The following is a 12,401-nucleotide window of genomic DNA, read 5'->3' as shown; positions in this document are numbered from 1 at the left end:
CACCTTCCTTTCCATGCAAACCTCTGAGCCTTGATTATCAGCATAGCTTAGGTGAAGCTGGATCTGTGCAGGCAATGTCCACATAAGCTCCAGTTTACCAGTTGTGAGTGAGCTTGTTACAGGTCTGCCTGATATACAGGGCTTGAAAGAATTGGAGTCTGGGCCTTCTGATCATTCAGTGTGCACTCACAATACCATTTTTTAAAGCTAAAGGAATTTCTTACTCTCATATTACACTGCATCATTACCAGTCACATCTTCCAAGAAAAACTTTACCAAGCAACTCAACCTTTTCTGAAAACGAGGGGGTTTTATTCAGTTAGGAAACCATGATCTGATTAAGTATTAAAAATTAAAAGGAGAATGAAGGATGCTTGCCCACAGAAGAAAATGCTATTATACAGTGTGCTTTGAAAATGTTGTCATTTAGTTCTAGATTGAAAGAGCATTTTGCTTGATTTCCACTCCACTGCCAGCAGAAACAAACAGTAAAAAAACATCCAACACAGATGAAATCTTAACAATTTTAGTTCTCCCCATCTGCATCAACTGGTAGATGTGTGGAAAAATAAAAGTATTGTAAAACTGAAACCACTAACTAAATTAAACATTTGTTTATACAGATAACTTTACTAAATAAACATTTAAAAGAAAAGAGACAGAGACTTTGCTTCATCAGTGAGAGCAGAGGAGTGAGAGAGGGGCAGAGGAGTCAGAGAGGGGCAGAGGAGGAGGGAGAGGAAATGATGGCACTGTTAGGATCACCAGCTTGCACAGCTGTCCTTGAAGCAATCTGACCTTCATGTGGGTGATTAAAAATTAAAAACAGGTAAAGAACAGGTGTTTTTTTGTAGTATCAGTTCTGAAGAGACACTCTGATTTGTAACTGCTTTTACCTGGGACCAAACTTGTAACACTTCTTAAAAAGCAGAAGTTGCAGGTGTCTCTGCTGGCATCTCCCATGCCAGCCATGACCCATCTCTGACATGGGCACCTTGTCGACATTTACAGTCAGGAACAAAAAGGTGGGATTTCAGGTGACTAAAACTTCCACAAAACAGAGGCACTACAACACCACAGATTATTCAGGTTTCTGAATAAAAGATCTTCCCAGAGCCCAGGACTGGGACATGAACACATCAGACTCTTTGTCTTCTTCTGGGAAGCTACTATTTTCCACAGAGGCTACAGTTCTCATTATTGTTACCTGAGATACCTGAGAAACAAATGTTTGCCTAAGAAATGCATTCAAATACTTAAAGGAAAATCTGTTCCACCATACTGACGAAAATCAAATCTTCAGGTTCAGTGTGCAAACTTTTACCTTAGAAAATGACCTCTGAGTCAGCATGGACTTAAATTTCATAGTATCTTTGCACTTCATAAATTATTGACAGTGAAAATGAACTTTTTTTACTCAATTTTTTTCAATGCTTGTAATATTATAACGTGCAGTTTCATTTTGAACAACAGTGTCACTACAGTTTTGTCACAAATTGCATCACAAGAACTGGTATTAAAACTAAAATAAGCAATTTTAGAATCCAGTGCTAAAACAGGTAAGAAAGCCATAGGTATTTCAACAAGAAATGGTCAACCACCAGAAACAGATGCTGTCCTACCAAAACTGTGAAATTAATAGATAACATTGGAATGAGATGCGTGTGGAATGTTGTTCCATTAAATGGAGAAGGATGTGCAAATCTTTATCCCAATGCTGGCAACTTCCAGAATGTAACACAAAAAGCTGTAGGTTAGATCACAGCACAGAAAAGCAAACTTCAGTAGGATTTCTTTTTTTTTTGCACTTTGTCCAGATATCTGAAATATCTTTTCACACACATTGCAATTAACTTTGTTGCTGATGAGAGGAGCAGAATCTATAACATGGAATATATCAGTTGGAATTTTTGGTACCATTATATAATGGTAGCATTCTAAAATCATGCCAGTTACATCAACTGAAGAGCTGTTTTTTTCAACTAAGTCAGTTTCACCATCAATCTAAATATTTTGCAAACATATTTAAGAATGGGAGAGCAATTTAGTCTTCTAACTGAATCCAATGACATTCTAGTACAAAAAAAAATGCAGGTTTAATTCCATGAAAACGGAGAGGTGAAAGGGTCAATGGAGACTAATTCCCATACATATATGTCATTTGGTTCCAGAGAACCATATCCAATACAGCATAATTAAGTGCATGATGGGGCAGAACCAAAAAAAAATACAAACTTATCTTTGTGCTGTAATAATCACAATCAATCTATTGACTGAAGTCCCATGCTGAATGGCTTCTACATCAACAAGCAGTACTCTTGAGACCCTTTCAAAGCCATGGAGCAGGACACCAGGATGGGAAACTCCCATGTCCCAAGAGACAGGAGCAGTCACAGGAGTCCTTCACCCATCTTTTGACTGGTAAGCTAAAACCAGTGACTATACGGCTCTCCAGTAAAATACTGGAAAGGTGTAAAAATCACTGCTTAAAACTTGAAAAACACCTATTACAACCTTAACCACCAGGGGACATTACTTCATTTCTTCTTCTGGTTTTTTCACTATGAAAAACATGCTACAATTATATCATTTCAAAGGTATTTCAAAACTTAAAGACTGAAATCCCAAATATAATTCAGAATTACATCTGCCATAAATAAAGTACAGCTCAGGTACCCAGGTGTTAGTACTGCACTTGTTCTGAAATGATTGGAAATACCTTGAAAGAAGTTTGTATCAGCTTTTATGTCTGACTAACAGCTGCGCTGTGAAAATCCCAATGGCAACCAGAAACAGCCAGTTCCTAAAGGGATTATCAGTATATGCCATCTTGTCAGCAGTCAAGATTTAAACTTGTGTCTGTCCTTTGATCTAACACAAAATTAAATGGCTCTGTGTAGAGCAGTACACAGCTGTGTCACACCATAATTCCAGGAGAATGGAGGGTTGCATTCATTCATTACCATGTTGCAGGTAAGACAGCAACTGCAATTTTTGTAAGTTCCCAGTAGGATCTGTAAGACATCTGTGATGGAAGTTTCATCTGTTAATTCCTTCCAGTTAAAAAATTACTTGTCTATTTTATCACTGTATATATAAATTAACAGGGCATACACAGACACACTGAATGCATAATCTTCTCTCCGCCTCAAGTGAAAACATGATTTAAATATTCTGCATGTCCAAACCATAATCTGGGAATTTAGAATTTCCTTCCATTTTACAATTTATCTTCCTGTAAAAAATACTTTCTCAGTAATTTTTTGGTTGCTGTAACCAAAAATAATAGTAGTCTATTCCTAGCCCTTACTAGGATCCTTTATTCCACATCTCACTCTGTAGAATGAATAAAGAAGTAATTTTGACATCTAGAATCCTGCAGATGATCATTCCCAACCAGTACAGACATGCCTGTTAAGGCATCCACATTCAGTGAATGAAAACCCAATCACTTTTACCACTGAAGGTTTAAAACTATAATAAGCTACCAGAGAAAGATTCCTTCTAGAACACCAGCACTGTATCCTGTGCTGACATGATTTCAAAGGACCATTTCAATAATTAAAATAAGGTTTTGTTTTTTACTTTAGAAGTGCTTTCACAGATGTTAACACTATAGGAAGGCTGTTTGAGAATTTTCATCTAGGCCTAGAGGATATACTCCCTATATTTGCTCCATTAATGTCCCAGAAACTGAGTAAACCACTCATCCACGTGTTGCACTATTACAGCTTGTAGGGCACCTCTGGGGTTTAGGACTATGACAGTAACAGGCACTGCAGAAACACAGAACACAGGCTCCTGCACAACTGGGGTGGTGAAAAAATATTCCTTTGGCAACGACTGAGAAGTAACTCGTCTTCCTGGCCCTTGCAAGGAGCCCCACTCGGGGTCAGTGAGGCTGTGAACCCTTTGGGGTCAGGTACCAGGAATGATGTTTAGGGTTTCCTCTGAGAGCAGCCCACAGCCCTAAGGCACAGCCACCCGCCACAAGAAGAGAGCAAGGGAACAGGATGCCTGGGGCAGGCTGGAGCTTCTGTGTGGATCCAGTGGTACAGTCATGGAGCGCAGGAGGAACTGGAAAAACTTCACATGGCAATGGCAAGGCCCAGGAGGCAAAAATAAAGGACAGGAAAAAATAATCCTACATGCAAAAGGGGAAAGGCAATTTACTGCTGCCAGAATTCCTCCTTGTGCCTAACCCGCCCCAGGGAATTGCATGCCATCCATCTTCCCTCACTTCTGAGGAGGCTGATTACAACACCAGAAACTTCTGATACCAAAATAAGTGTTTTAATTTCAGACTTTGACTTTTATCCTCTTTCCAATTTGCTGGCCTTGACCTTTACTCTTCCAAATACTTGTAAATGTTTTAAGTCCCCTTATTTGTTCTTCTTGACCTGTATAATGAACAGTTTTAATATTCCCTGCTTATTGTTTTAATTGTCCTTCATTTGATTGTCTTCAAGATGTTGTAAATAAATTATGTGATTCTGCTGTAGTGTTACAAAAACAGTTCTCACTCTCTGTATCTATATCTACAAACTTGGGTAGCTGAAGATATTTAATATCTTTTATTTGTAAAGCATTTCCACAGAACTTCATATTAATAGACAGGAATTCTAACATGCATCATATCCTTCAGTTGCTATGGGATCAAAACTCATTTTAACTATGCTTCCATATCCTGTTTATGACTCAGTGTTGCACAGAAAACTATATTAATATTTTATTATTATTTTCCTTGTGATGGTTTTGGCCAGGGTAGAGTTAATTTTCTTTATAGTAGCTGGTACGGGACTGTGTTTTGGATTTGTGCTGGAAACAGTGTTGATAATTTAGGGATGTTTTAGTTACTGCTGAGCAACATTTATAGAGTCAAAATAAATTACTCTCCCCCCACCCCACCAGCAAGGGGGCTGAGCATGCACAAGGAGTTGGGAGGGGAGAGTCAGGACAGCTGATCCCAACTGACAAGAGGGATATTCCATAATTTATGATGTCATGTTTAGCATACAATACTGGCAAAGAAGAAGAAAGAGAGATGCATTCATTTGTGGCATTTGTCTTCTGAAGTAGCTATTCCATGCAACAGAGCCTGGGGATGTGCTTTCTTGGTGATGTCTGAACACCTGCCTAACCATGGGAAGGAGTGAATGAATTCTGTTTTGTGTGGCTTTTATCTATTAAACAGACTGTATCTCAATCCATGAGTGTTCTCACTTTAATTCTTCCAATTATCTTCCTCATCCCACTGAAGAGAAGGAACAAGTGGCCATGTTGGGCTGAGTTGCCAGCTGGGAAAAAAACATGGCAATCATACATGTTAAATTATTGTGGCAGCATAGAGGAGCACCAGCAAAGTCCAAAGATGCTGATGCTAGTCAGTTTCTGAACCTAAGGAGTTTGTAATCTAACCAATTTAAACACTTGCTTTTATATTATCTACAGATAACATTGGAGTGTGAGTATGCAGACCCCAAATGTGTACTCACACAGAAGAACCATGGGTCATTTGTTACAGGATAAATGTGACTGTGGTCATAGACCTAAATTGTACCACCCTACCTGGCAGCTGCATCTCTCTACAGATGAGTGTGTTGTTCGTTATTATTGATACAATTCTGCTGTTACCTCTGCTGTCATCTCATTATCTAGGGTTCCTCCACAGAGAGAGCTCTTATCTCTCTCTGCATAGATGTAACATATGGAGAAATTTGAATAATACACACATACCCAGATGCAACTGCTTTTTTCAGGGTACAAACTGGAACAGACAATAAAATGTATTGCCCTGTAGTTCCTTCAGGGCTATTATTGTCCTTCCAGTGCTCCCCAGAATACCCTTAACAAAAGCCTTGAAAAACACTGTCATTACATTTTCAAGGACAGAAATCTCAACTGCAGATGGTGTTAAACTGCTACACGATTCCTACAAAATGTAGCTACTCACAGTGTGCATGAGCAATCTGTGAGCAGGTGTCAACACAACCATTAAATTATGGGTTAATTTTGAAATTTGGAATCTTATGATCTCATTTCTGACTGTAAGTTGAGCAGGCATGGCTCTCATAGCAGAACTGAAACTGGACAGATCATTTTGGTAAAAAGTGTGATGAACCACGATTGCAAGGATATGATTAAAAGGAACACGATATCCACAAAAATGCTTGTGAACAACTTTTCAAAATACTTTAATAACTCTAGCAGCCACTTGATTAGAAGGCTGAAGAAGGCATACCAGGTTTATATAAAATGTTCAGCATTTTTAATACTTCTGATAAAAAAACCTCCACAAAATAAAAGCATAAACCAGGACAACCATGGTAAAAGAGCTTGTACGTTAAAATTACTTTTCTCTTGTACTGAGATACAACACCTACCAAAGTCAAATCACCTACAATCCTTTGCCCACTCTGAGCAATGCTACTGCTGATTCCTCCTGCACACTCTGAGTCTAAGCAAGGGGAAAAATAGAAAGACCAAACAAAGGTAATTTCAAGACTGTGGACATAATAATCATATTATTATAAACCTGTGTTTCCACACTTGACCATGTCCCAAGAATGGGTGAAAGTGTCATGCCAGCACCTGATGTGAGAAAATATTTCCAGTGCTCTCTCCTTTGTGTGATTCCCAAAATGACCTGACCCCTTTGGTCAGCTCTCCGTTACCAGCACTTCATTTCTGCTAAACTTTTACTGACAAAGCATTCATGGGAGAGATCTCTGGTGGCATTTGCTAAATTTCCCTTTTCCTAGCAGGCTTCTCTGCCCAGTTCTCATCCTGAGCACATAGTAGAATCTGCTCAAAGTGCAGTGCACAGGGGTTTGGGGGTTTAATAATGCAGCACTGTTGCACCTCACCCTATCCCAGCTGGGCTAAGAGACATCAGTACAAAGTTTACCCATATAAACAGAAAACTGGCTCAAAGGGAGTCAAATGCAGAATTATTTATACTAAACTATTTATATTAATATATATATGTGGCTATAGACTTGAACATGAACTGGCACCATGGTTTAACAGCTTCAGGAGAACACAGCGCTGTAACTACACTCTTTGATCTACCTCAGCTGAATGAAGACAGCAAAGGAGGTGAGAACAGCCAGGACAAAGTTGCTGCTGAGATGCCATATTTACCAACTAAATACAATTTGCTAAGTCATAACCTCTTTCACTCACCACACACTTGGATTACCAAGTCTAAGCAAGAAAACAATGGTTACAGAAAGACTTTTTTTCCTTTATTTTTTAATTTCTTCAGCACCCCCCCCCCCAAAGGGCTTTATTTCTTGCAAAATATCCAAGAACAATAGCAATAGTAACTAGATTTATTTCTGCTCATTGCTACAGTATGCTGTGGGTGCCAGATGTGCAAGTTTCCATACACAAACTAAGAATGTAACTGAATTTTAGTTAAATGCAATCACTTCTGAGAGAAGGGACACTTCAGTTTTATGGACATTTACCTCCTCATTTAACCCTAGTTTTCACTGCTTAGACTGCTGGGTACTGATGGATGTGGTAATTTCTCTACTAAGATATAAACTTTCTATGTTCATTCACAACCCAACAGCTGCCTGGTGATATGAATCACTTTTTACCACCTCTGATCTAGGTTTTATTTTAATTCAGTTTTAAAAAAAGCTTATGTACTGTCATTGTCCTTGAGGAAAAGAAATGGTACATAGAGACCTCATGAGCCTTTAAAAAGTACCAAACCCAAGATGTCACTAAAACCTGCTTTCAGCTACTCATTTTTTCTAATAACTGTATGCAACCTATGAAAATCACATCTAACATTTGGCCAGGTAATAAAATGCATTTTCCTCACCATTGTAGTACAGATATTTACTCAATACCTGGTTACAATAACTAACATACACTGCAATAAAAACTGAGTTTGCCTAGGCAACCAACATCTATCAACTTTCACCATAGGTAATCAATAGCTCAATTTATGCATTTCTTTCTTGCAACATTATCTATAACCAAAGAACACGTTGTAAAGGAGACTGTATATCAGTGTGTAGTGGAAAATCAGCACCAAGTGTCTTCTGAGGTCAGTGTTCACAGTAGACAATACAGATGTGTTTAAAAACTATTCTCATATCTTTCTCTCCTATTATCTTAAGAGCACTCAGATGTTTCTCATGGCAATTCAAAATCATGCAAAAAATCACAATACTTCAAACAAAGTAACAAAGGCAACCTCTTACTTTGAACAACAAGAAAATGACTTTTTTTTTTTTTTTTAAAGGCCAGTAGCTCTGCCCCATTAAAATACATTGTGGTGCTCTTACTTTGAACAACAAGAAAATTACTTTTTTTTTTTTTTTTTTTTTTTAAAGGCCAGTAGCTCTGCCCCATTAAAATACATTGTGGTTAGTATATTTCAGTTTCACGTCTCAGTAAAGTTTACAGAGTCGAGACAATCCCAATCCAAAACTGCTACTTTGTTGACTTCCTCTAAAAACTAACTTATTCAGGTCACTTAAAAAAACACATATAAGTGATGAGACACAGTAAGGGAACTCTTAGTTGAAATAATACTTAGCACTTCTGCAGAATGATGTACCCAAGGATCTACAAGTAGTTATGAAACTAATTAATTAATTAAACTTCTCAACACCCCTGTGAAGCAAGCAAGCAGATTTATCTGTTTTATGAGGAAGAAAACAGAGCCATGGAGAGGTGGAGTGACTTGCCCAAGGGTACCCAGCTAGAGTCTTTCAGAATAATAAACAGCATCTGAATTATTGACTCCCACTGCTGCCCTTCGGCTGAATTGTTCCTTTTTTTTAAATACTGCAGTGAGTTATAATAATAGTTGGCATGATAAACATAATGTGGCAATATTTAGGCTGAGATTTTCTTTGTCTTTGTTTAGACTACATTAAAATTTTAGTGTAATTTAAATTGCAGTTGATCTTCTTTTTTTTGTGACCAAAAAAATCTCAAGGGTTGAGCAATATTTCTTGAATTTTATTCACAGTTGTGACTACTTTTCATGTTGCCATTGCTAATGGCTAAAACCCAAGCCACTCCAACTTGAAGACACAGGAAAATGTCACAGCTTTATATTGCTTCAAGAGCGAGCAACAGAAGAACAGAGAGGGTGGTTACTTTCATTCATACCAAACTGAATTTTAAGAGCTGGCATGAGACACACCAAGTGATGATGCACTGCTTTCATGTAATACTAGCTATAGGAATTGCAATTCGCTGCCTGGGGCTGAGAAGACGGAGCTTCCCGAGTTGACAGTTCTGGTCCCAGGTCACTCAAAAATTTCCCAATTTAAAAAAAAAAAAAAAAAAAAAAAGTGGCAGGAAGTTGCATCGGGCAAGTCGCTCTGTTCCTGTCTCTCAGCTTGCCTAGGTGCAAGACAAGGATGCTACTGCTTACCTTTCACACAGGCATGTTTGGGAGGCTGAACTCGGTAGCAAAAGGCTCGGAGGCTCCCGCGGTCCCGGCGCTGCGGAGGAGCAGAGCTGTTACCCACGGCGCCCGCAGGTGAAGCTTCGCACAGCAAGCGCCACGTCCCCCGCACGCCCCCACCTCCCTCGGACTCGCGGGGCCCCGACAGCAGCTCCGTTCCGCCGGGGCCAGCCGGGAAAAGCCCGTGCGTGCCCGGGGCTGCTCCCCGCCTCCCCGCGGGACGCCCCGGCCCCGCTCCCGCGGCCCGGCCCCGCCGGCACCTGGAGCCGCTCCCCGCTGCCCCGGGCGCCGCACGGCCTGGGGACCGTGTGCCGGAGGCAGCGCTCGCACTGACCGTCCCTCCCCGAGCCCGCCGGCCAGCAGCGCTCCCGCCCCGCCCCGCTGCGCCCCGGGAGCCGCGGCGGAGCGCCGGGATGGAGGCGCGGGAGCGCTGCCCGCTCCGCACGGGCACTCACCGCCCGCGGCCCCTGCCCGGCGCCGACCGCCTGCCAGAAAGTTTCTCCTCCGCAGCCCCGGGGGACGGAGCGGGGAGGGGGGTGAGGGGTGCGTTTTTCAACGCAGGAAGAAAGTGACTCCCCCCTCCCGCTCCACCTCCCGCTTCCCCGCCCTCCTTCCGTACCTCTCCCGTCCTCCTCCTCCTCCTTCTCCCGCCGCCGCTCCGCCGGCCCCTCACGGCATGGCGGCCCGGGGCCCTGGAACCCGCCCCGCAGCTCCCCCGGCCCGGCCCGGGCGCTCCGCTCGCTCCGTGTGTGCCCTCCGTGTTTGTTTATCCCTGGCGCACACGGCTTTCCTCCCCCGCCCGTTCCTCCCCGGCTCGAACTTCACGGAAATGCTCTAATTCTCTCTTTTAGCGGGAGGACTCGTTTCTCCGCAGGGAATGTTTTGGCTCCAACACCAGAGTGCTGGCAGAGGATTCCCTGGAGCTCGGGAGTACGGCAGCGGTACCACGGAGCGGGCAGGGTGGCTGGGGAGGTGACAGCATCCCGGGTGTCCCATTCTCATATTCATTGTCCATCCCTGGTGCTGTCACCATACCGCATGACAGGAATAAGACCTCCCACCCAAAAGTCCCCTCAAGCCAGCAAAGAAACAAAAAGCCGATTTGTCAATCTGCTCTTTCAAGTATGTGGCTACTTATATAAACGTTTCTCATGTAAAAGAGGAAAAAAATAAAAGTGAAACGCCGTGACTGTTCAGGTCAACCATCCCGACATTTTTCGTAGCCACACAATTGAAGATATTTCAGAAAGCAATATGAAAGACGATAAAATAAATGATCCTTTGGAACATTCCTTTTTCCTTCTCAGTCACTGTAGCCAAGACAAAGTTCGACGTGAAGAATTCTGAATGCTTGTTGGGTTTTGAAAGCTGAGCATATTTTATCGATTATGTAATGAAAATAAAAATATTTACATGTGATAGATCAGGATAGTCTCCAGTTACCTGGAGCTTATGTCTCACAAAGGGTATTCCTCATTTTAGTAATGTGTTTACTGATGTTACTGTATCAGTCAGCAGGCTCATAAGTGCTCAGTTTCCTGTTCTAAAATGCAAAATCTGTATTTTCTGAGGATAGTTTTAAACAGATTCATTGTGGTTTAAAGTGTGATTTCCTGCTGTTCTATCAAGACTAATAAACTTGTGGAAGCTAGACAAAACCAGAAACTGTGCATTTCCCTTCACCCTTCCATTCCTATTGTATTTCTCAGCAATATCTATTGACAATCTCAGCCCTAAAGAGTAGGGATCCACAAGTTGTTGCTGCAAACTCCAAGAGCTATGCCAGAACCTGGAATGAAGCCTTGCTTTTTTACCAGTAATGACATGCCTGAAAGCATGAAGTGCTTCAGTTTCAGTCATGCAAACACTAGATTAATCATTAGAAGATATCTTTCTGAACACCTATTTGAATGGTATTAGGACCCACTGAATTGATAGTAGAGTTGTAAAATATGGAGGTTGTGATACAAATGAACATGTGAAGAAGTGCAGACCTCACAGTCAGACCAGATGTGGATAGGCTGATTCCACTGGAATTTCTAAAATTACCAGGGTGCCTAAAGTGATCAGGAGGAAGGTGTTTAAGTATTTGTCATGTCTGCATCATTAGGTATGTAAATATATTCAGTACCTGACTCTAAGTTAAATGGAATTAGTCCTTACAGTTCTGAAAATCATAATGTCTGAAAAACTTTTGAAATCCTGCCCTTGGTCTGTGCATGGATCCCTCTGCATTGTAGAAAAGTTGCCCTGTGATCACAAATGCTCAGGCAAAGCACACCATGGCTCCCTTACATCATGGGCTTCCTGCCTCACAAGCGATGAGACTGGATGTGCTGCTTGGATCTTGCTCTGGTGCGCAGCTAGAACGTGGTGGAGATACCAACAGGGTGAAGAGCCACAAATCCCCTCTGCCTCTTGTCCTCTTGTGTAAAGCAGGGCTTGTTCTACTTCCCAGTAACTCAGAGTGCTTGTCAGGCTAAATAGACAAGTTAACATTTATGGGATGATTCAGCAGTATCTAAGAGAGGTAAGATCTGTCCACACTACATTAATTTCAGCATTGGCACCGATAATTTTGAAATGAAAATGGCCCCAGCTTTAGCAAGCATCATGTACAGTGAAAGACTGAAAAAAATAGCCTCAGGAATAGAAGTTGGAGGAAGATTGCCTTCAGCTATGTAAAAGCTGCTAAAAACAAGATAATTTTCCTCATCCTCTGAAAACAACATGTAAAATGCAGTAAGAGAAAGGCTAGCTAGGATTAAAAAAAAAAAAAAAAGTTTTTGTAAGGAGAAGTGAACAGCACCTCTCCCCCTGGAGGCTTTTTAAGTGCAATTTGGACATATATTTGACAAGAACAGTTCAGATCTAGAAAGTCTGGTGAATATTGCCTCAGAGCAAGGGGTGGACCAGATGACCTGTCAAGGTCTTGTTTCGTGTGATTATGTTCAAAATG

General features: G+C 41.3%; 1 protein-coding gene across 4 annotated transcripts in view; it reads right to left on the bottom strand.

Moving 5' to 3' along the window:
* The window catches only part of DSE (dermatan sulfate epimerase), a 34,661-nt gene extending 24,507 nt beyond the window's left edge, over positions 1-10,154 (bottom strand). Inside the window, exons 1-2 of one of the 4 annotated variants that reach the window (XM_041423993.1) lie at positions 10,062-10,154; positions 9,410-9,479 (exon numbers count right to left, since the gene is read on the bottom strand). The gene's annotated coding sequence lies outside the window, so the exon portion shown is untranslated. Of the gene's footprint in view, positions 1-9,409; positions 9,728-9,776; positions 9,803-9,897; positions 10,015-10,061 lie in introns of those variants that run through there. The other 3 variants (XM_041423992.1, XM_041423994.1, XM_041423991.1) reach the window with 3 other exon arrangements.
* Between the last annotated feature and the right edge of the window lie 2,247 nt (positions 10,155-12,401).

The sequence above is a fragment of the Onychostruthus taczanowskii genome, unplaced genomic scaffold (assembly GCF_017590055.1).
Source record: "Onychostruthus taczanowskii isolate IOZ18803 unplaced genomic scaffold, ASM1759005v1 scaffold8, whole genome shotgun sequence".
In the NCBI taxonomy this organism is placed as follows: domain Eukaryota; kingdom Metazoa; phylum Chordata; class Aves; order Passeriformes; family Passeridae; genus Onychostruthus; species Onychostruthus taczanowskii.
This window is presented reverse-complemented; position numbering and strand designations above follow the sequence as displayed.